This window comes from Cnephaeus nilssonii (assembly GCF_951640355.1).
Source record: "Cnephaeus nilssonii genome assembly, chromosome: 2".
Taxonomy (NCBI): domain Eukaryota; kingdom Metazoa; phylum Chordata; class Mammalia; order Chiroptera; family Vespertilionidae; genus Cnephaeus; species Cnephaeus nilssonii.
Genome location: NC_137073.1, coordinates 38,878,273 through 38,902,545, shown reverse-complemented (window position 1 = coordinate 38,902,545; position 24,273 = coordinate 38,878,273). Strand labels below are relative to the sequence as shown.

The window sequence follows — 24,273 nt, the reverse complement described above, 5'->3', positions numbered from 1 at the left end:
CTGATCAAGGGCATGCACCTTGGTTGCAGGCTCGAGCCTGGGCCCTGGTTGGGGTGTGTGCAGGAGGTAGCCAATTGATGTGTCTCTCTCACATCGATGTTTCTCTCTCTCTGTCTCTCCCCCTCTCTCTGGAAATGAATGGAAAAATATCCTTGAGTGAGGATTCACAATTAAAAAAAGATGCAATAAAAGTCTTCTATTGATTTGGGACTTCTTAAAAAACCAAACCAAACAAAAAATGAGAGAGAGAGAGAGAGAGAGAGAGAGAGAGAGAGAGATTGAGAGAGAGAAAGAGAGAGAGAGATTGAGAGAGAAAGAGAGAGAGAGAGAGATGGAGAGAGAGAGAAAGAGAGAGAGAGAGAGATGGAGAGAGAGAGAAAGAGAGAGAGAGAGAGAGAGAGAGAGAGAGAGAGATATCACTTGGCAATATTATAACCCATGCTCCTTAGGGAAAAAAAAATCTGGCAATTCCATGTTATAAATGTAGAAGACTATAATTATGATAGAACCCAAAGTACCCCAAGAACATGATAGAAGCAGGTGGAGTCCTTCACAACTGTTTTCTTGCATTGGGCCCAGCTCCTTAAGCCCAGAGGTTCTTCAGCTCTTAAGTGAGTACCCTCTTGGTGGGATCTCTGCATTTCCTCCCTCCCTTCCCTTTCCCTCTACTTCCCCTTGTTCCATTTGAAAAAATTCTATAAAATCACCAAACAGTGTTTATGAAAACACTGGGGCCCTTTATTTTTAATTATTATTTAATCCTCACCCAAGGATATGTTTTTATTGGTTTTGTTTGCTTGTTTGATTGTTTTAGAGAGAGGAAGGGAGAGAAACATCAATGTGAGAAACATCGATCAGTTGATAAGGTTCCCTACCGGGAATCAAACCTGCAACCTTTTGGCGTACAGGACAATGTTGCCCTGGCTAAGGCAACACACTGGGGCTCTTTAAATGCACTGATGAGAGAACTGACTTATTTTCAATGTGATAATTCTATTATATTTTTGCCAAACCAGGAAATAAACCCAACACACAATAATCCAGACTGCTAGTCTTTTGAAGAATATCCCCAATTTGTAGCCATGCCTGGGCGGCACCTTGAGAATTACCTTGGTAATTACCTAGTGCAGTAGTTCTTAACCCTGGCTACACAGTACAATGACCTGGGAATATTTTGAAGCCTTCTCACTCCAGACCAATTAAATCAAAACTTTAGGAATAGGCCCTAGGCACCAGTATTTTGTAAAAGATCCTCAGATGATTTTTTAAAATGTTTTTATTGACTTCAGAGAGAGAAAGGGAGAGGGAGAGAGATATAGAAACATTATTGATGAGAGAGAATCATCAATTGGCTGCCTTCTGCACACCCCCTACTGGAGACTGAGCCCACAACCTGGGCATATGCCCAGACCAGGAATCAAACTGTAACCTCCTGGTTCATAGGTCAATGCTCAACCACTGAGCCACACTCAGGTGATTTTAACATGTGGCCAAGGTTGAGAACCAGTGGCTTAATGTCATGTGGCCTTACTGTTGGAACAGAACACTCTGATAACAAGAGGCAGAGGTGAGCATCCATCTCCGCCTTTCACAGCCCTCTGCTTATTGTCTGATTGGAGTTATATAAAGCCTAAGTGGAACTAAGACGAAGCCTGGTAATTGTCATGGCAATGCCCTAGATTTTCCTATCAAATCCAATCTTATCAGGGTTGGCGATGCAGGAGTGACTCCAGTGAAGTTAAAATCTTTCTGCCCCTGTTTAGAATATTCAGCATTAAATTCAATAAATTTCCCATAAAATTTCAAACCTGCAACCTTTTGGCGTACAAGACGATGTTGCCCTGGCTAGGGCAACACACTGGGGCCCTTTTTAAAATAGCAGATCTCACCTGAATTTTAGAAATTGTCATTAATTGTAAAGTGTGCTTGATCACAGGAATTATCTAGGCAATCAGCATCACATATAGCCTTTAATGCCTCCTGTCTGCTGAATGAGTTCTGCATATTGATAAAAAATTTGCAAATTCCTCTGCTTATGCCTCATCACTCTCTTCTTTGAATGAGTCTGAAACAAGTGGGATTTTAAAAATCACAGAGCTGGGAGGGACCGTTTTACCTAGTCCTCTGATTTTATAGTTGTATGCCTAAGAGAGTCAGGCTACTGTGATCTTTTGTAAATTCATGAAAGATCTAGCAGGAATACTGCAAGAGCCTTCTACCTGACTCCCTCCTTCCTGCCCCCTTTTTTCTCCATATTGCTGTTAGAGTGATTGTTCTAAACACATATCCAATCAAGTCACTCTCTTCCTTGCTTCACATTCTTCAGTGGCTCTGAGTTTGCCTCAGGTCTAAATTCAAACTCCTTGGCCTCACGTACAATCATCTGTGACTTGGTCTGACCTTGTCTCCCTCTGCGGATTATCTACAAGAGCTCCCATTTCTCATTCTAAACTATGGTATTGCCAGGATTCTAAATGATCTAAATGCAGTTCTCCAGCTGTGTCCTATCTGCCACCTTACATTTGCACATGCTGTTCTTTCTTTCTATAGTGCTCTCCCCTCCCCGCCTATGTAAGGAGACCCTTCCTTATTATCCCATTTGGATAGTTCATATTAGGTTGTTATGAGCAGGGGAGCCATCAGAAATTGCAGCACAAGGTGTGAAAAGTGAGAGAGGACTTACTGAGATGAGGGTGGATGATTGGACAGATGGTATTTACATCCTGAAAGAAAAGTCTTTGTATAAAAAGCTTCAAAGTTCCATATAAGACGGAGGTCAAATGGGTTAATAATGGAACTCTCTGGGGTGGTAGTGGTAGTGGTGGTGTTTCAGTGTCCATAATGGGAAAGAGAATAGTTTCTTTTGTCTGTCTATCTGTCTATCTATCTATCTATCTATCTATCTATCTATCTATCTATCATCTATCTTTGGTTGGATCTCAGGGTCAGAAGTTTAAATTAACGACATTCCTCAGTTTATGTCATAATACTACAAAGATGTTATTCAATTTAGTTTTTTTTTTCATTATTAAAATTTTTATTCACATCTTTACCCTCACTTTCTTCCTCCCATATAGGGAACTATTCCAATGTATTTAATGCAGATTCTTTTATTTGTATGTGTTCTTTGGGAGTACATATATTCAAAATTTACTTTTAGTGATACTGTGTTCAGGACCTCATTTTATATCTTTCTTTTTTCAGTGTGTTTTTTTTCAATGTGTTTTTAATATTATACTTGTTATATAAAAGGTCTGTGGCCTTTTAACTGCTAAAGTCACCATACTTCATCCATCCACCTTCTCCTCCTCTGTTCCAGGTAATGAGCACCCAGATAGCCTCCAATTCTGTTTCTATAAACTACATGGAAATATCCACCTGTATGTCCCCTTATAGATGTGTGAGAGACCCTTTGTGATAGATACTCAGGGATGGGCTTTAGATATGTGCCACCTAATTGGACCAAATGACACCAAGATTCACCAGACTGTGCTACAGAATGTGCATCAGTCTACGTGCTCACCAATAGAGCATGATATCCCCCCCTCTGCACCAACACTTGGCATGACCCAGCTTTCCAATGTCTGCCAAAATTACAGGAGAAAGTGATGCCTCAGTTTGTTTTTCTTCTTTTAAATAGACTTTATTCATATTTACTAATTTATTTAATTCTCACTCGAGGATATATTTTTTAAAGGGAGAGAGAAAAACATTGATGTGAAAGAGAGAGAAACATTGATCAGTTACCTCCTGACTGGGGATTGAACCTCCAACCTAGGTATGTGTCTCAACCAGGAATTGAACCCACACAGTTTATGAAGTGTAGTAGGCTGAATAATGGCCCCCAATCTCACCTGGTGCTTAATGAGACGACACTAAGACTTTCCTACATAAGTCAGGAACTAAACATGAATCAGTAACACAATTTCTGCTCCTATATAGCATTATTTTGAACCTGTTAATCATTGTAATTAGATAGGAGAAAGCAATTGGAGGATATAACAATTGGAAATGAAGAGTTAAAACTCTGTTTTCAGGTGACACAATTTTACATCTGGAAAATTCAAAAGAATTAATTAAAAATTACCTCAAACAATAAAATATTTTAATAATGTAGCAGCTTATAAAATTAACATTAAAAATCAGTAGCCTTCAGAATAGAAACAAAACACAATTACAAAATGTAGTGGAGGAGAGGATCCCTTTTATGATATTAAAAAAAAGTGCCAAAGTAAAACTTGATTAGAAGTATCCAAAGCCTGTATGAGGAAAACACATCTGAAAGTTACAAAAGTTGATTTCAACAAATGAAAAAATATGCCTTGCTCTTGGATAGAAAAACTCAACATATTGAATATCTGTTTTTCCTATTTTAGTTAATAAATTTATGAAAGCCCAATGAGAATCTCATTAGAGTCCCCCCACCCCTGGAGCTAGACAAGTTTATTATAAAACTAGAGGCCCGGTGCAGGAAATTCATGCGCGGCAGGAGAGGGGTGTCCCTCAGCCCAGCCTGCACCCTCTCCAAACTGGGACATCCCTCTCACAGTCCAGGACTGTTGGCTCCCAACTGCTCACCTGCCTGCCTTCCTGATTGCTCCAAACCGCTACTGCCTGCCAGCCTGATTGATGCCTAACTGTTCCCCTGCCAGCCTGATTGCCCCTAACTGCCCTCCCCTGCAGGCCTGGTCACCCCTAACTGCCCTCCCCTGCAGGCTTGATCCCCCCCAACTGCCCTCCCCTGCAGGCCTGGTCACCCCTAACTGCCCTCCCCTGCAGGCCTGGTTCCCCCCAACTGCTCTCCCCTGCAGGCCTGGTCACCCCCAATTGCTCTCCCCTGCAGGCCTGGGTCCCCCCCAACTGCCCTTCCCTGCAGGCCTGGTCGCCCCAACTTCCCTACTCTGCTGGCCTGGTCACCTCTAACTGCCCTCCCCTGCAGGCTTGATCACCCCCAACTGCCCTCCCTTGCAGGCCTGGTCCCTCCCAACTACCCTCCCCTGCTGGCCTGATTGCCCACAACTGCCCTCCCTTGCAGGCCTGGTCCCTCCCAACTGCCCTCCCCTGCTGACCAGATATCTTGTGGTGGCCATCTTGTGTCCACGTGGGGGCAGCCATCTTTGACCACATGGGGGCAGCCATCTTGTGTTGAAGTGATGGTCAATTTGCAATTTACTCTTTTATTAGATAAGATAGAGGCCTGGTGCATGGGTGGGGGCCAGCTGGTTTGCCCTGAAGGGTGTCCCAGATCAGGGTGGGGGGTTCCCTTGTGGTGTGGGATGGCCTGGGCGAGGGGCCTGTGGTGGTTTGCAGGCTGGCCACGCCCCCCGGCGACCCAAGCAGAGGCCCTGGTATCTGGGATTTATTTATCTTCTATAATTGAAACTTTGTAGCCTTGAGAGGAGGCCAGGGCAGGCTAGGGCTGGCGGGAAGCTTGGCTTCCTCCATAGCTGGGGGCAACCCAAGCCTCCTGCTCTCTCCAGCTCTGTGGCTGCTGCCATTTTTGTTGGGATTTATTTATCTTCTATAATTGAAACTTTGTAGCCTTGAGTGGAGGCCAGGGCTGGCCAGGATGGGCGGGAAGCTTGGCTTCTTCCATCGCTGGGGGCAACCCAAGCCTCCAGCTGGCTCCAGCTCTGTGGCCGCAGCCATATTTGTTGGGTTAATTTGCATACTCTCTCCTGATTGGCTGGTGGGTGTGGCTTGTGGGCATAGTGGAAGTACAGTCAATTTGCATGTTTCTCTTTTATTAGATAGGATTTATCTGAAAGAACAGATAAACAAGAATAGCTAAAATACCCCAACAAAAAAGAGCAAATGGGTGAGAGAATGCAGTTACCAAACATTATAACAAACTGTTAACCCTTTGTAATTAGGACAGTTTGGTATTGACACATGATTAGACATACAGACTAATGGAACAAACTAGAAAAATGAGTAGACAAAATTGCATATGTAAATTTAGTATATAATAAAGACAGCATCTCAAATCAAAAGGGAAAAATACATTTAAAAAATAAGTATTTTTAATAATAGAGAAAAGATTGTGGTCACAGAAATATTGGCACAGTTAGGAAAATTTAGCATAATATTTATTAATGGAACTCAACTGACCAAATTATTAAAACATTGTTCCTTGCTTTATAACTGTGTCATAGATAATGGTTCCATTGTATTCACTTTAAACTGGAGCATAAATTTTTAATAAATGAAATTGAGATGCTATGTATCCAGTTTGGGGCTGGTAAATATGTTTAACACACACACATATGTATATTATAAATTTTACTGATATAAAAAATGTTTAGCAAGCAATTTACAAATAGTAGTGAAATTAATAATTGTAAAGCCCATATATTTAATTGACTTTCACAGAATGATTTCCTTGAGTTTTTGCCAAACTCTTATCCATAAGCAATCTCTGGTCACAGTCGGTGAGTGTACTTTCACGTGAATGTAGGTAGATATTTTTATTTACATTAATGAATAAGGAAGTGAAATAAGAGACACAATGTTCAATCATGACTTATTTGTCAATGTTGTGAGTGACTTCTTTGCTGAATCAGATTATAGTTTTTAAATTTTGGAAGATTATTCCTTAAATATTTTTGTGCCGTTCACAATGTAGCATCTATAGACACAATGTACTTTTAAGATTAATCTACATTGCTAACATTTTCTCCTTCATTTTCTTAAATCTAGACCATGAGTTGGCAAACTTTCTGTAAGGGCCAGATAGGAAATATTTTAGGGTTTTGGGGCCATGTAGTACCTGCTGGAACTATTCAACTCTGCCATTATAGCACAAAAGAAGCCATAGACAATATGCAAACAAATAGGTGTGGCCATGTTTCAATACATTTTTAATTATAAAAACTAGTGACAGGCTCAATTTGGCCTACTGGCCATAGTAATTCCTGTGCAACACAGTCAACAAAACAATACATTAAGTCCTGATTTTAGCATTGCCAACTTCTGTCGTGTAAATATTTCCATCATAGCTAATTTTATGCTATTAGTATATTGTTTAATATCAAATTGAAAAGAGATGTACAACAGCATACCATTCTATAGTTTTCCATCATATGGACACTGTAGAAGTAAATAATCTCAAGACTCTTGATGATAGTAAAATATATTAAAATAATTAGAAGGTGATGAGGTTTATTTTTAACATGATTTATTTCATTGTAAGTTTATGTAATCTATTTGGTTATAATGGCTTTGCTTAGCAGTCAGATCACAACATTCCTGAAAATTTAACAACCAGCTCTCTTGAACTGGCATGAGCCAGCATCAGCACACCACTGTGTGTAGCCATATGGGAACAGAATAAAATTGGATCTATTATTTATAGTATAGGGCAGAATAAATTCCAAATGGGTCAGAGACATAAATGTAAAAATAAAATGAAACCATATATGTACTAGGAAAAAGGTGGATGAATTCCTATATAACCTGGGAGTGAGGAAAACTTTCTGAACCATGGCTTAAATCCAGAAACATGAAGGAAAATGAGATTGTATTAATTTCATAAAACAAACTGAGAATTACTGTTTCTTTTTTACATTTTCTGGAACAACATATATAACATTGGAAGTGTGTACTTGAAAATTTGATAGAGTACATTTTATTAATTTAATTTATTTATTTAAACATTTATTGTTGAAAGTATTATATATGTCCCCTTTTTCCTACCATTGACCCACTCCATCCCACTCCTTCCCCCCCCCCCTCTGCTCCCACCCCAGGCCCTTACCACCCCCCTATCTGCTTCCATGTGTTATGCATACTAGTATATGCATACTAGGTCTTTGGTTGATAACCTCCCACCCACCCACCCTTTCCCACCTTCCTTCTGAGATTCCACACGATAGAGTCTATTTTTAAAACATCCAGATCTAGAGATCTTTGGCATGGAGTTTTGTTTGCTGTTCTTTTATTTGTTTGTTTGCCTTTGATAAGATTTTTCTTCAAAATTAGCTGTCCAAAGTGATTTGACCTTTATGAAATAAACAAATTTAAACTTATGCCTCAGGCTTCTTTTCTTCTCTGGTGGGTTTCTTCTCAGCTGCTGGATTCTTGGTAGCTGCAGCCTTTTTCTCACCGAAAGCTTCTCTGCTTCATATACGCCAACAGCCTTCTTTCCTTTCTGCCCTACCACAGGCTTCTTGTCTGGAAACCCCTTCTTATCTGATCTGGCTTCTAGCACTGCTGCTGCTTTACCCACCTGGAGCTTATGGTTCTTGGCCTGGCAAAGAATGGTGTTCCGGTGCATGGTCTTTGCATATGGGTTTAGCTTCAACATGATTGTCGGGTGTTTTAGTGTATTCCTCTTCAGGACTATGAGATGAATCTTCTTGCGCCTCAATATATGGAGGGCTCTTTGGATCCCTGGGCTTTTCAAGATTCTGCTAAGGTCTGTATTGAGCATCTTTTGCAAGGGAAGGTTGTAGTTACCCTTGAGAGAGGCAGCTTTATGCCTAGTGTCATAGACCATCTAACTTTCAGTCCAAATGCAGACATGGCCCACATGTCCACCAGGAGCAAGTTTCAAAATGTTCAGTTTACTTACATTAAGCAGAGTAATTCCAGGGATGTTTTTGAAGGCTTTGATAGTACCATTGTCCTCATTATAGATGATGCAAGGTCCCCTGCTCTAGATATGATGACAGTTTCTCTTTTTGCCTCTGCCAGCTTTCATCCGATGAGAGGCATAGACCTTTTTGATATCATTCCAGGCTTTAAGTTTTTTAAGAAACAAAACTGTCTCCTGGTTTTCTTGTAGCCTTCAACTTTATCTTTAACCACCAAAGGAAATTTAGGAACTTCCTCAATATGATGACCTTTAGACATGAGCAGTGCTGGTAAGGCCATGGCAGCCAGGACAGAAGGACAGAGGAGACAGTATATTGCTTCTGCGTTGTGTTCCCTCTGGTGTAAGGTGACCAGATTTTAACATTGGTAAAGCGGGACACCATTGACCGGGTGGGGGGGGGGGGTTCTTTTTAAAAAAATATATATTTTATTGATTTTTTACAGAGAGGAAGAGAGGGATAGAGAGTTAGAAACATCGATGAGAGAGAAACATCGATCAGCTGCCTCCTGCATAGCTTCTACTGGGGATGTGTCTGCAACCAAGGTACATGCCCTTGACCGGAATCGAACCTGGGACCCTTGAGTCCACAGGCCGTCGCTCTATCCACTGAGCCAAATCGGTTTCGGCCCGGGAGGGGGGGGGGGGTTCTTGATTAAAAATTTGGTCTATATTGTAATCGCTTTTGGTTTTTTTAATAAAAGGAAATTCACTTCTTAGATCATCGTTGAATTTGCATCCTCTTTTCTTACTCATTGTGTTAAAAATCTAAAGAAAATTTTTTAAATTATATTATAAATTACTATATACATATTGCTTAAAAACACAGTAAGTAGGTACATAATTACATGAACGTATTTTATTGTTAGTTTATAAATTAAATTAATTTGATTGTTATAAAGTTATATTTTAAAAATTATTTTAATCCTATATTTCTTTCTAAATAATAACAATACTAACTTGTATTATTTTTCCTCTGAATTTGCCGTAACGTAAGTCGTAAGTGTCACTTTCAAGGCCGGCGCTAGACTTTTTGCCGCTACTATAAAATATAAATAATATGAGTACTGTCTGCTAAATTCAAGAAAATGTATGTATTTATGAAATAAATAAATAAATTACTTACCTAAATTATCTGAATAGCTGATTTGTAATGACATCACTTGTTTAACTAGCTTACTAGCACGCAGTACGATGTGTATTGTCTGAGAGACAGTTACAAAATGTTTTCGTCATTGCCAATCCCAAAAAATGCCATTGTTCATTAAGTCCAAACAATGGTGGTCGAATTCTAACAACTGATCAACAATGCGAACTTTGATAAGCAGTTCTCGATAATCAGTTCTCAACAATTATTTGTTATTATTAAAGTTTAACATTATAAAATTAACAAAAATAATATAAAACTCATATCCTGGCTAAATAACCACATGGCCGCTGAAAACCGTATATTCCCTTCCCATTCTCCCACCATTCCCTAGCTTGTCGTGCATTCTTTCCAAAAATCGGGACTTTTTTAAAACGCCGCGGGACGCAGGATAAATTGTTAAAAATCGGGACTGTCCCGCCAAAAGCGGGACATCTGGTCACCTTACTCTGGTACCAGTGGTACCAGGTTTTGGTTGATACAAACATGTGGCTCCCACAATACGTATTTTCAGTAGAACCCTGGCCAGAACGATGAGTTCCACCACCTCGAACTTTGGGAATTTGAGCCACAGCTCTGTCAGCACCCCAAGACTCAGCACTGATTTCCTGACCTGTCAGTTCACTGACAGTATAGAGCTGTCTGTTGTTTTTTCGAAAGTTAGAGTAAATAAAATTCACAATATCTGGTCAAATGGGAGCCTGGAACACAGCAGGCAAAGTGACATTTTTGCCAGATGATTCCCCCTTTTCGGAGTACACTGGTATCTGTGGATGAGCACACACCCAGGTATGGAGAGGAAAGGGCCTCGCTCCACTCAATCCAGTGGCTCCGACAGGAAAAGACTGGAGTTTTAACTACCAATTGAATTTCTTGTGAGTCTATTTTAAATTCTCCTTTTCTTCTTTTACCAGTTTGGCATTGTATGTTTTCCAGGAATTTATCCACTTTATTTACATTTGTTTTTAAAATCTGTAATTATTCCCTTATCTTTATTGTTTTATTCCTATTTTATTTACTTTTGTTGGCTCTTTTTCTTTTTATGAGACTTACCAGGTTTGTCTTGGTAATCTTTCAAAGGCAGAGCTTTTAGTCTTACTAATCTCCTTTACTTAAAAAATTATATTGTCTCCTTTTTTATTATATCATTTTTCTTCATTGGGTTTGCCTTGATGTTCTATTTTATAACTTATTCAGTTGGATGCTGAGCATATTTCTTTTAAACTTATTGTTTCCGGATAAGTATATTTAAAGGTATAAATGCTCTTCTAAATACTACTTTAGTTATGTCCCATACATTTTGTGTTTTCACATTCATTTAATTCCAGATTTTTTTCTTTATTTTGATTATAATTTCATTTTTAAACTATGAGTTATTTAGTAACATAGTATTTTCAAAATAAGGGACATTTAAAAAATTTCTGTTACTCATGTCTACTATTATTTCATTATGTTTGGAAGATATAATCTATAAGATATTGTTCCTGAAAACTTTATTGAGACCTCTGTTAGGCCTAATAAATTTGCATAAGTATTTATATGCCTAAAATGTGTATTTGCTACTTGCTGCATGAACTTTTATAGCACACATATAAAAAGATATATATTATATATAGCATGCCATTAGAACATACCTCTCAAAGAGCTAAACAGTATGAGTAATAGTATAAGCCTACTAATTATACATTTTAGATAGCTGTTAAAAACTGTAAGTATTTCTCCTGTACACTGTCAGTTATTATAACCTATTATTCACTGCATGAATATGTTTGTGATGTTTATATCTTAGCGCTTTATTGTTTTGTTTATCTTTTACCTTAAATTCTTTTTTTATCAGCTATTTTGATTGGAATTCCAGATTTCTTTCATGGGTGTGTTTTTTTTTTCTTTTACTCTTTCATTTTCAACCTTTTGAATCTTTTGGTTTTAAGAATGTTTCTCAAAAACAACATATTTTTGTATTTTATTTTTATTTCTTAATACTATCAGAAGTATTTTTTTGTGAGTTAACTTCATTTGTACTTCTTGTAATTACTATTATATTAGGAATTATTTCTCCTACCATAACTCATTTTTTAAAATATATATTTTTACTGATTTCAGAGAGGAAGGGAGAGGGAGAGAGAGAGAAACATCAATGACGAGAGAGAATCATTGATTGGCTGCCTCCTACACACCACACTGGGGATTGAGCCCACAACCAGGGCATGTGCCCTGACCTGGAATTGAACTGTGACCTTCTGGTTCATAGGTTGACACTCAACCACTGAGCCACACTGGCCGGGCTATGTCTCATATTTTTAATTCACTACGCTTTTTATTTTCTGCTAGCTCAAAAATTATTCTATTTCTGTTCACATGTGGCTGCCCTTAAGACACTTACTCATGTTTACTTATTCCTAATAATTCTTAAGCTTATCAATATCTGTATATTTCTCCTAACTAGACAAATAATTTAGTGAACTCATATGTATGTGTGTTTATATATATGTTATTGTGTACACACACACACACACACACACACACACACACACACACACACACACCCCCTAATGGTTTTGCTTCTCTGATTGAACTCTGACTATTATACCCAGATACAGAAAGAGAGAAACAATTAAAAGGAGATAAGGAAAATTCCAAACCTAGCAACATCAGAACAAAATTTAAAAATCATCAAAGATATGGAAAGAATTTAAAATTTTTTCAGAGATAACAAAGAGACCCTCAAATAGAACAAGATCAGGGGATCCGGCTTACGGCCCATCATAACTGAAAATGTACAGGAGAAGGAATTTAGAGAGCCGTAGTTCAGCCAAATTGACACCAGCACAAACTCACTGCTCATGTATCAACACTTTTCCTCCCAGCCTCCATAACTCCTAGCTTTCTTTTGTATTTTCTATCTTTTTACACTTTCTTGTTGACTTCCAGGAGTTTCTCATCTGATCTTCAAACTCACTGATTTATGCATCAACTTACTCATCTTGCTATATTTCTTATCTGTTGTTTTATTCATTTCAGTTATTACAAATTTCATATCTAGTACTCAAGTGGGTCCTTTTTTTTCTTGTTCTTGCTTCATATTGCTGATATCAGCCTTAACTTCTTAATATATTCATCTTCATTATTTTAATTTCTTGTTCCATCTCCTCCCATAATTCTATTTAGATGTTTACACTGTTGAGTTTGTTGCTTTCTTATATAGTAGTTGAACTTACATGGATTTCTGGTTATTTTGTCCCTCAAACTCCTCTTTCCCAGTGTATCAGTTACTACACATGGTTATATGTTGGAAAATGGCTATAGCCCAACCTCCAGTTGTTGTAGGTGAATTAAAGCCAGGAAAGAGAGCCTCAAAGGCCAAGAACTGATGGTGATTATTCCAATTTGCCCACTTCCACAAATAACAATGTTTTGGTCAACAGAGAACCACGTGTACAATGGTGATCCCATTAGATAATATTGGAGCTGAAAAATTCCTATCACCTAGTGATGTCATAGCACAGCACATTACTCACATGTTCCCGGTGATCTTGGTGTAAACAAAGCTACTGTACTGCCAGTCATATAAAAGTATGGCTTATACAATTATGTACAGTACATAACACTTAATAATAAATGACTATGTTACTGGTATTTTTTTTACTATACTTTTAATTGTTATTTTAGAGTGTGTAAGTCTTTCTACTTTTAAACAAAAGGTTGCTGTAAAACAGTATGCTGTGTTATGTTGGCAGAAGCCTTATATATCTCTTGTGCCTCTTGATTGCATCATTTTCTCTTGTGCTTGATTTAGTCTTGTGTTTTTTTGTACAGTAACATGCTGTACAGTTTGTAGCCTAGGAGCAATAGGCTATGCCATATAGCCTAGATGTGTAGCAGGTTATACCACCTAGGTTTGTATAAGTGCACTCAGCGAATCACCTAACAATGCATTGAATCTATCCCCATTGTTAAGCAGGCTGTATTTACCATTTCAAACTCTCCAGAAGAGTCTCTCCATGGATTTGTTCCCCTTACCCTGGAGGTTAGGAGTGGGGGAGTACAGTGGTGAGTATCAAAGGGTAGCTGGCCTGTACACATCCACCCTTTTCATCTCTCCTTGTTGTACCCTCCTGCCCCTTGCCTGTTTCCACAGTGATTGGGAAGCTGTTGATTGTCGGGGAGAGGTGAGAGCAGGACATTATGTTGTTCTTTTACTTCTCTTCTCACAGCCACCTGTGGCTGCTGATCCCCCAGGCTGAAAGCTTCTCTCCTTTCCTCCCTACTCCCCACCCCTCACTGATCTCCCATATAATAATTCCTGAGTCTCCAGGGACTTCTCATAGTGTTTTATTGTATTTTATTTTTTGTTATTAATTCCTCAAATTCAAGTTTCCCTCTGGCTCCTATCGTTTCTCTAGGGTTGATTTTCAGGAAGGAGCCAGTAGCCAATGTAGTTTGTCATCCTGACAGGATGAGAGAATGGTTTATGGAATGAGCAGGTGTACCATAGAAAGGGGAGAATTTGAGACAAATGTATAAGTCTCAAGGAGAGAGGCTACAAAGGATACTTTTTTCCTTCATTTAACTTTTTATTGTAATTAATGTGTGTGCATATACAGTATATATGTGTCAGGCATATAATGAAAACAGCAGTCTTCACCTCTTCCTACTCCAAAATTCTGCTCAAGGCAGCAATTTTTGACATTAAAAAAAACTTTCTTTTGATATACTTCCCCATTCTAATATGGTTATATTACTACTAGAGGCCTGATGCGTGAAATTTGTGCAAGGGGCTCATCCCTTGCAGCCCCTCACAGCCTCGGCCGGCCCTCACAGCCCCAGCTTCGTCCGGAAGGTCATTCAGCTGTTCAGACTAATTAGCATATTAGCTCTTTATTATATAGCATTATATAGGATTTCTTGATTTTCTTTTCAATGTTAGATAGTTTCTTTGGCTTCCTAAAGTGGAAGATGAGAACTTACTGCTTGTAACCGTTGTACTCTTCCTTCCAACTCTAATCCGCCAATGTAGTTACATGACCGCGTCGCTATCAATACCGAGTGTTTACACCATCATGCCCATGCAAATGTTATTCACATCTGAGACATGGAGCCTGCTAAGATTATATGTCCTTATTTATAACCTTTTTTATTTTCTCAGGGCTAATACTTGCCTTTCCTCCTGCAATTGTTCACTGCTCTAGGTGCCTATCATAATTCTCTGGATACTTTTTTTTTTCTTCTGCAGAGCCCCCATCTTCCTGGTACCTGTGACTTGAAGGACCTGCTTGGAGGTTCCTGCCAGAAGGGGGTAGGAGCATCTGCCAGTCTGCTGGGGGCTGCCTCCCCCTTTAGGGATAAACACCAGGAGCTAATGCTGGGAAAAGAGGCTTTTTAAAAAGATGGCACACTTGTATTATTAGCCTCAGCCCTGGTGTGGGGTTTCTCAGTGTGGCGTAGAATTCCAGGGGAGGTCCCAGGGGCTGGAGGCTCCTCTCCTAGGCTTCCTTCAGGGGAAGGAGGGAGATGGTGGCCACCACTTTAGTTTCTTGTCCCCATCAGCCTGAGCCAGAGCTGGACCAGGGTGTCCCTTGAGAGAGCCTCTGTGTTTCCCCAGCAGACTCACACTGAAGCATGGGCTCCAGGTGGACTTAGGGAGCGTGGTGGGGTCCTGCGGGCTCCTGGGAGGACTCAGATCTTTGTGACCTCCAGGTTGACAGTCTGTAGATAGCCATGTTGGGGCTTCAGAGGGAGCTGCCTCTTTTACATGTCATCACTAGGCCCTGAGACTCAGCAAGTCTACCTTACAGCCTCACCTGGCACCTCCCAGCCTTGCCTCCTGTCCTGCATTCCTCCTCCCCTCCCCATCACTGCCCAGGCACAGGCTGGTCCCCTTGCTTGCTCACCCTGCAAGCTACTTCTCCTCCATTCCTTGGTATAAACATTGCCTCTGCCTTCCCTCATGGGACCCCCAACACTGAGAAAGCATCTCCAGGGTCTCAGTCATCTGGATATTTTCTTTTTTATTTTTAAATCTTTGTTATTGAAAGAATTACATAGGTCCTCCTCCCCCCCCCCCCATTAACCTCTTCCAGCCCACTCCCGTCCTCCCCCACCAGACCCCCACCACCCAACTGCCATGTCCATGGGTTATGCATATGTGCATACAAGTTCGTTGGTTGATCTCTTCCCACCCACCCTCACTTGCCCTCCTGCTGAGGTTCAACAGTCTGTTCATGTTTTCATGACTCTGGGTCCATTTTTGATCATCAGTTTACTTGGCTCATTAGATTCACATATGAGTGAGATCATGTGCTACTTATCTTTCTCTGACTGGCTTATTTCACTCAGAATAATACTCTCCAGGTCCATTGGATATTTTCAATAGAAGTGAAAGCATCGGTAATGGATCTGATTCTCCCCTCCCCCCTTCCCACCCCCTGTGCATGCTCCGTCTTCCTGCTCACACCTAGGGCCGCTTAGACCTTCCCTTCATCATCATCTTGGGAACTTCCTTTGTCTGTCTCCTTGTGTTTGATCCCCTATTATCTAATTTTGTATCTCCTTCTTTCTTGATCTATTTCCTGATTTGGCAAAGAAATTAGTATGTTTTGGTTGTTTCCTGAGAAAAAGTCCATAAGAGGTAAAAGTTCAAATCTGCATGTAGGGGTCATTTATCACTCAGGATGCCTCAAATTTTTAAACATCTCCTCCCCATCATTTATACATTATAAATTCTGCATTCTTAACAAAGAACATTTTTTTCAGTCATTTTTTCCGTTGCTAGATTGCAGACATGTGATTTTGATTCCACCAGTCAGCTGCATGTATGCCAGTCAGACTCTGTGTGCAGAGCTGAATTCCTTGGGAAAGAGCGGGGCTGAGGCTCCCACTTGGCAGGTGCAGATCTGAGTAAGAGAGCACAGTGGGGTGCTGGAGTCCAATGTGTGGCTGAAGCACCTGAGGCAGCAATTTCCTGGAGATTGTGGAGGCAGAGGCTGGAACTGGCACCTGTGACAGCAGCCTCCCGGCTTATGCCAGAGGCAGCGACTCCCCTAGTGGTGCTGGGATGTCACTCTCAGAAGCACAGTCTGTTTTCTCCCTGATAGTCTGTGAGCTCTCTATCTCATAACTGGTCCTTTCAGCTTAAACTGGGGTCAGTCTATTTAGGCTGCTATCACAGCATATCACAGACTGGGTGGCATGAAGCCAACAGAAATTTATTTCTCACCATTCTGGAGGCTGGAAATTCAAGACCAGAGTGCCAGCATGCTTGGGTTCTGTGAGGACCCTCTTCCAGATTGCAGACTGCTAACTTCTCACTGTGCCCTCACATGTTGGAAGGGACAAGGGAGCTTTTATTTTTGCTTGTTCTTTTTAAAAAATATATTTTTATTGATTTCAGAGAGGAAGTAGAGGGAGAGAGAGAGATAGAAACATCAGTGATGAGAGAATCATTGATCAGCTGCCTCCTGCATACCCTCCATTGGGTATTGAGCCCGCAACACAGACATGTGCCTTTACTGGGAATCAAACTGTGACCTCCTGGTCGATGCTCAATCACTGAGCCATGCCGGCTGGGCTCTTTTTTCCTTTTAAAATACATTTTTATTAATTTCAGAGAGGAAGGGAGAATGAGAGTGAGATAGAAACATCAATGATGAGAGAGAATCATTGATCAGCTGCAGTCTAGACATGTTCCCTGACCGAGAATCGAACCGTGACATCGTGGTTCATAGTTTGACGCTCAACCACTGAGCAACACCTGTCAGGTGAAGGGAGCTTTCTTGAGTCTTCTCTTTTATAAGGGTATTAATCTCATTCATGAGGGCTCCACCCTCATGACCTAATCACCTTTCAAACCCCCTCTCCCCCCATACCATCACATTGGGCATTAGGATTTCAGCATATGCATTTATTTTGGGGTTGAGGTGACACAAACATTCAGACCATAGCAACTGGCTAGAGAAACTTCTGTATTAAACAAACCTGGCCAACATGGCTTATATGTCTAAAGGTATCTTGATTCTACTGTAAGACATAAGAGTTTGATTGAGAATATAACTTTAATTTGGAAATCATTTTTTTCTCAAAAATTAGCATTTCTCATAGTCTTTGGTGTTGGTGATGTTGCTAAGAAGTCTGAAGCCATTCTTTTTCTTGAGTCTATATGCTGATTTACTTCTATCTAAAGCTTTTTTAAAATCAAAAAGTAGCATTTGTTCTTAAAATTTTTATACTTTATATTATTAAATCTACAAATGGTTATATTTTAAAGAGCCTAATAGTTCTATCCATTGTCTTATGAAAAATAACCGTTTTCTGACTTTGTCCCCCTCCCATTTTTTTGTAAGAAGCAACCACGTTCACCACTAGTATATATGAAATAGATAATTAAATGTATTTTTAGCACACATGAAATGGATCCCAAGTAGTGTTTCAAAATTCTCACATTTAGCTGCTATTAATCTTTTCAAGAAAGCATTATACATAAAGTAGAAAACTGCCTTGTACCTAAAATGTGTAGGGGTTAGAGATCCTGTAATAATAGCTGTTGATGAATTTTTCCTCCCCTTTCACTCACTTGGTGGTAAGATCTGAGCCTTGGCTGGGGTCTGAAAATAGAAGGGGGCTCTATTTCTAAGGGGTGACAAGTAAGAGGTCAGGTGGTTTGGATCCATGACATTCCTGGTACCAGCATCCAGGATGAGGCTCCTGACATGGGGAAAAGGCCGGGGAGTGAATCGAAAGAGCTGCAGTAGGAAGCTAAGAAACTGGAACCCCTCCACAGAACCAAAGATTCACTATGGCCTGGGCCCGTGGTCGGCAAACCGCGGCCCGCGGGCCATATGCCGCTCTTTGGCCCCTTGAATGTGGTTCTCCCACAAAATACCACGGCCTGGGCGAGTCTATTTTGAAGAAGTGGCGTTAGAAGAAGTTTAAGTTTAAAAAATTTGGCTCTCAAAAGAAATTTCAGTCATTGTACTGTTGATATTTGGCTCTGTTGACTAATGAGTTTGCCAACCACTGGCCTGGGCAGGGGTATACTGGCAGAGGCCAGCTCAGCTGATCACTTCAGACAAGCAGCATTGGGCAGAGGAAGCCACTCTAGCCTGTCCAGGCTTTAGCTGCAGCTTCATCTGCCTTCGGTGTGCCCACTCATGCTAAATCAACCAGCTTCAGTAACTGCTGTTAATTTCTCCAGCTATAAGGGTGTACATTTGACTCCAAAGTAGCAAAGCAGTGAGATAGGTACAAGCAGAATTCCCTCCTGAGATTATTTATCATCCTGGAATTTCTACATGTATGGAAGGGCGGGGCAAGGGAATCCAAGGGGTAAACTGATTTCCTGCTTATATGGACACGAGGGACTCAAGTGTGGTATCAGGGACCCTCCTGGGGCAAAGCTGGCTTTTATTCAAGAAACAATCTGTGAATACATATTATATTTCACTGACATCATCTCTCTACTTCTCTTGACACTAGCAAATCTGGTTGCCTGTTTTTATGGACCAAATACATGTGCCCTACCCCCATATGTTGAAATCCTTAGGAGATGGGGCCTTTTGGAGGTGATTAGATCAAGAGGTTAGAACTCCCATGAATGGGATTAGTGCTCTTATAAAAGAGACCTCAGAGAGCGTTTGACCCTTCTACCACATTAGGACACAGTTAGAAAATGGCCATTTGGCCCTCACTGAGTCTGTCGGCCCCTTGATCTTCAACTTCCCAGCCTCCAGAACTATGAGATATAAATGCTTGATGTTTAAGCCTCCTAGTCTAAGATCCTTGTGATTTAGTTTTGTCTTGTTTTGTTTTAGCAGTTGAGGATGAGAGGTTGGGGAGGAAGGAGTGCATACTGGGCGGGACTGGACCTAAAATGACTTTCTTTATCCAAAGCTCCTCCTCAAGTTGCCCCATCAAACCAAGGCAGTTTCTAAAACTCACAAAAATCAAATTTTGTCCAATTTGTATATTTATTCTATGGAGAATTGGACTTTTTATCAAAGGTAAAAAATAAAAAAGTCTAACAGCTTAAAGCTGAATATTAGGAGCTCTGATCTTAGTTTCTCTGAAAAAAAGCAAAAAACAAAAGCAAGCGCGCGCGCGCGCGCGCGCACACACACACACACACACACACACACACACACACCCCAAATCATAAAACCAAAGCCCCAAACAAAGAGAGGCACTTGGTGCATCATTAGATTAGATTCATATACCAGGGTGAATAACACATTTTATTTTATGTTTTAAATCCTTACCCAATGATGTGTTTTTCATTGATTTCAGAGAAAGAGGAAGGGGGGCGGGGGCGGACAGGGTGCAGAGAGAGAAAAACATTGATGTGAGAGAGAAACATTGATCAGGAAGCCACTCTAGCCTGTCCAGGTTTCAGCTGAAGCTTCATCTGCCTTCAGTGTGCCCACTTGTGCAATCCAACTGGGAATCAAACCTGCAACCTTTCAGTGCACAGACAACATTCCAACTCACTGGGCACACAGGCCAGGGCTAGCACACTTTCAACAAACAATGATGAGCCTGATAGGAAACATGGAACAGCATTGGCCACTAAAGCTCTTCTGGAAATGAAAAGAGGCAAATAGCCTAAACCAAACCCTACATCTGTGACTCTCACTAAATTGCCTGTTTGCTCCATCACAGCTGATTTCGAGGTCCTGGAAATCAGTTCCTTGGCTTAATCCAAGTTGAATTGGACCCACGGAATCTTTCAGTCACAGTCAATTCTGCCATGGTGATATTTTCAGGCTTTGTGTCAGCTGTCCTGATTCCTTGGGTGATGTGGGGCTGTAGCTATGGCTGTGGCTAATGAAAGACACATTTGTTCTTTGTAATTAGGGAGAAAGGGCACTAGAGAACAGTTACATATATTAAATGGAAGGAAATGAACAAACAGATTTCAATAAGATAAGGAAGATTATTTAAATTTGATATCAGTGCTTATAACTGAATAAATTCAAATATGAGAGGTTCTAGTCAAGCATTTTTTTTTCCAGAAAAAGTAAATCTTTAAAGTAAGCAAAACTAATCAGAATATATCAACTCAAGAGAGAACAAGATATGGCACTTGGAAAGGAAAGGTAATAACGGCAACAATAATGCTCAGGCTCTGTTATTTTTTGAGGCTGGTTCAATAAAATGTAAGGTAACATTAACAATTTCTTGGAAAAATACCAATCAACTACTCTTCTCTTTTTATCTATGGCTCTCTATTCCACATGAATTATTCATGGCTGTGGTTAGTCCCTTGTAGTCAGTGCATCCCCGAAGAACCCTGGGATGCTAAAAGTATGATTTGTAATGTTTTATTTAAGCACAAATGTTAATTAAAGCTTTATTTATAAACATTCATATTCAGTTTTAATCTAAACACTTCCTCAATTTCAGCTATTGATTCTACTCCATTCAAATCTAGGATTCTTACTACATATTTTGTAGTCTGGTTCATTGTGCCATCTTTTTTCAATTCAAAATACCCTATTCACTGAGTGATTTGTTTCACATTGCTTGCTAACCTGTTACCTTCCAATAGCCTCTGAGGGATGGCTGTGTGATGTGTGACACTGAGAGCGAAATCAAGCTTGCGGCAGTGCTTTCTAAGTGTTTCTCTTTACTCAAGCTGGGTATCAGAACCCTAACGTAATGTTCAGCTTGGGTCTATTTGGTCCAGATATCTGTATGATATAATTTGAGGGTCCTTTTAACTGAGGGCTTTATAAATATAATATAATAAAATAATTTTTGAGAATAATCAAAACCAAGCCCTGGAAGTAAAAATAATGCCCAGCCTCAGCATTAATATAGATAACAGCCTGGCCAGTGTGGCTCAGTGGTTGAGCGTCAACCTATAAAACAGGAGGTCATGGTTTGATTCTTGGTCAGGGCCCTTGACTGGGTTACGGGCTCAGTCCCCAGTGTGGGGCGTGCAGTGGGCAGCCGATCAGTGATTCTTTCTCATTATTGATGGTTCTATATTTCTCTTCCTTTCCCTTCCTCTCTGAAATCAATAAAAATATTTTTTAAAAATATATGGACAACAAACTATAAGCTATCATAAAGTGGAATTTGATCTCATTTTCCAGTTCTTCGTCCTCTGCACGAGTGGCTCAGGGAGTATTTTCTGTCGGGATACCGGTTCTCCTGGGTTTCCCTTTTCCTCATCAATAGTTATGCTCTTCAATGTTCCAGGCTCTCAATGCTCGGATGGGCCCATGATGCTATTTTTAGACTGTTCTCCAATTTTTCATACCTCAGGGTTAAAGCTTGCTTCAATTCCAGGCTTCATCAATTGTTTCTACAGACCTGCTTGAATGTGGAATGCTCTGGAAAATAATGATGTCCTACTCTACTTGTGTACCTGGGAGCAACTCTTCGGTGCCAGTCCCTCCATTCCCTCCTCATCTGAGCACTGTCCTGCTCCCACCTTCTCTTTTCTAGCTGTGGCATAGGCCTCTTGCTGTTTTCTTGAGTTGTGTGGAGGGTTCTGAATGAGTGTCTCCCTCATGGAGACCAGGTGAAATAGAGTCCTCCATTAAGTGGCACCAAGATATTTCCTGCTCAATGCCAATGAACAGCCCCCAAGCAACAGTGGCTTAAGAGATGTGTGCTTCCCCTCCACAGTGCATGCAAGGACACCACTTAGACACAAGGGGTGTGTTGCGGGAGTTAGGAGGAAATGCTTTTCCCTCCATAACCTGCCAACCTCTCTCCTCCCTCTCCCTTTCCTTCCCATCCTGTCTTCCTCCCTTCCTCCCTTATTCCTTCTAATTACTTTGTAAATAAGTTTGACTTTCACATCGCCCAGAATGAGGACCTGCGCTCCTGGGCAGACACTGTGGATCAAATCACCCTGTGAAAGTGGGAGGCGACTGGTGCTGTGGGGACACTACAGGAACTACCTGGAGGGCACGTGCGTGCAGTGGCTCCGCAGATACCTAGTAAAAGGGCGGGAGATGCTGTAGCGCGCCGACCCTCCAAAGACATATATGACCCACCACCTCATCTCTGACCACGAGGTCACCCTGAGGTGCTGGGCCCTGGGCTCCTACCCTGTAGAGATCACCCTGACCTGGCAGCATGACAGGGAGGACTAGACCCAGGACACGGAGCTTGTGGAGACCAGGCCTGCAGAGGTCGGGACCTTCCAAAGTGGATGGCAGTGGTGGTGCCTTATGGAGAGGAGCAGAGATACATGTGCCATGCGCAGCATGAGGGGCTGCCCGAGCCCCTGACCCAGAGAAGGGAACTACCTCCTCAGACCACCTTCCCCACTATAGGCATCTTGGCCGTGCTTGTCCTCCTTGGAGCTGTGGTCAATGGAGTTGTGGCGGCTGGAGCTCTGATGTGCAGGATGAAGCGCTCAGGTGGAAAAGGAGCGTGCTAAACTCAGGCTGCCAGTAGTGAAGTGCCCAGGGCTCTGATGTATTTCTCAGGGCTTCTGCAGCCTGCGGCAGCTGCCTTGTCGGGGCTGAGTGATGCAAGATTTGTTCACGCTCTCACTTTGTGACTCAAGATGAATGAAAATAGCAATCATTATAAGAACAAAAAGAAAAACAAGTAGTATCTATTGTGTGGTTACTACATGCCAAGCAATGTACATTATATCATTAACCCAGTACTTTTCAACTGTTAACATGAGCACAGAATCACCTGGGGGTCTCGGGAAAATGGAGATTCTGATTCCGTTTGTCTGAGATGGGGCCCAAGAGCCTACCTTTCTAACAAGCTTCCACATGGCAATGGCACTGCTGGTCCAGGACTCCCACTTTGTATAACATCGGTTTAACCCAGACAACGACCCCACCTGATGGGTATTATTTATTGTCCATACTTCACATTTAATAAACTGAAGCTGTGAGGATAAATAAAGTTTCCCAAGGTCACAGAACCTGAAGCAGTAGTACTGGGGCTTGGACAGATTGTCTCATTCCAGAGCCTGCCTGCCTCCTTAACCACCACCCTCGACTTCATTCATGTGTAGGTATCAGTGGTGTCTATGCCATTTGGCTTCTTCTATTAAAACAGCAGATCATAGTGCAAACACCATATGCTCCCCGAAGTTCTTAAGTCACATCTCTAGTTAAAGCAGAGACACCTGTGGAATGTTTTGTATATTTTTTATTGTATAGCACACCCCTGGTCCTTTCAGCCACAATGACCCATCCATGCCTGTGGCTTCTCTTAGTAACCATAAAAGGAAGTATTAAATTCCAGCTGGTGTTAAACTTCATGCTCAGGCCACTCTCGAGCCCTAAAACCCACTCCCACCCTTTTAAATCCTGACCTTATTTGGTTTGAACCCACTGCACCCAGTTTACAATTCTTGGTGCAGTGAGTTAAAGAATTTGGACCCTGGCTCTCTCTTACTTTTTCTGTCTTAGCCCATGTAAGAGATACAGAGATGCATCACCCAGACCCTCTTTGAAGAAAGAGCTTGTTACTCAGGCTGGAGGAGTAGGGTTAGATGACATTTCCAGTTCTTAACTCCTTTAGTTCTGCTTCCACTTTGGAGCCCAGGCCAAGCTCT

The 24,273-nt window shown here is 41.1% G+C and overlaps 1 protein-coding gene and 2 pseudogenes across 3 annotated transcripts in view; 2 read left to right on the top strand and 1 right to left on the bottom strand.

Annotated features, from left to right (window-relative positions):
- MEGF10 (multiple EGF like domains 10) overlaps positions 1-24,273 on the top strand; it is a 367,971-nt gene that overhangs the window by 103,988 nt on the left and 239,710 nt on the right. The gene's annotated exons all lie outside the window — the stretch shown is intronic.
- Positions 8,025-12,585, bottom strand: LOC307110610 (large ribosomal subunit protein uL4-like; annotated as a pseudogene). Its single transcript has 3 exons — positions 12,498-12,585; positions 10,184-10,569; positions 8,025-8,931 (listed from the first exon to the last, which is right to left on the bottom strand). The product of its transcript is annotated as a large ribosomal subunit protein uL4-like (transcript).
- On the top strand, positions 13,037-23,222 carry LOC307110605 (HLA class I histocompatibility antigen, A alpha chain-like; annotated as a pseudogene). The gene is made up of 3 exons: positions 13,037-13,063; positions 14,974-15,036; positions 22,531-23,222. The product of its transcript is annotated as an HLA class I histocompatibility antigen, A alpha chain-like (transcript).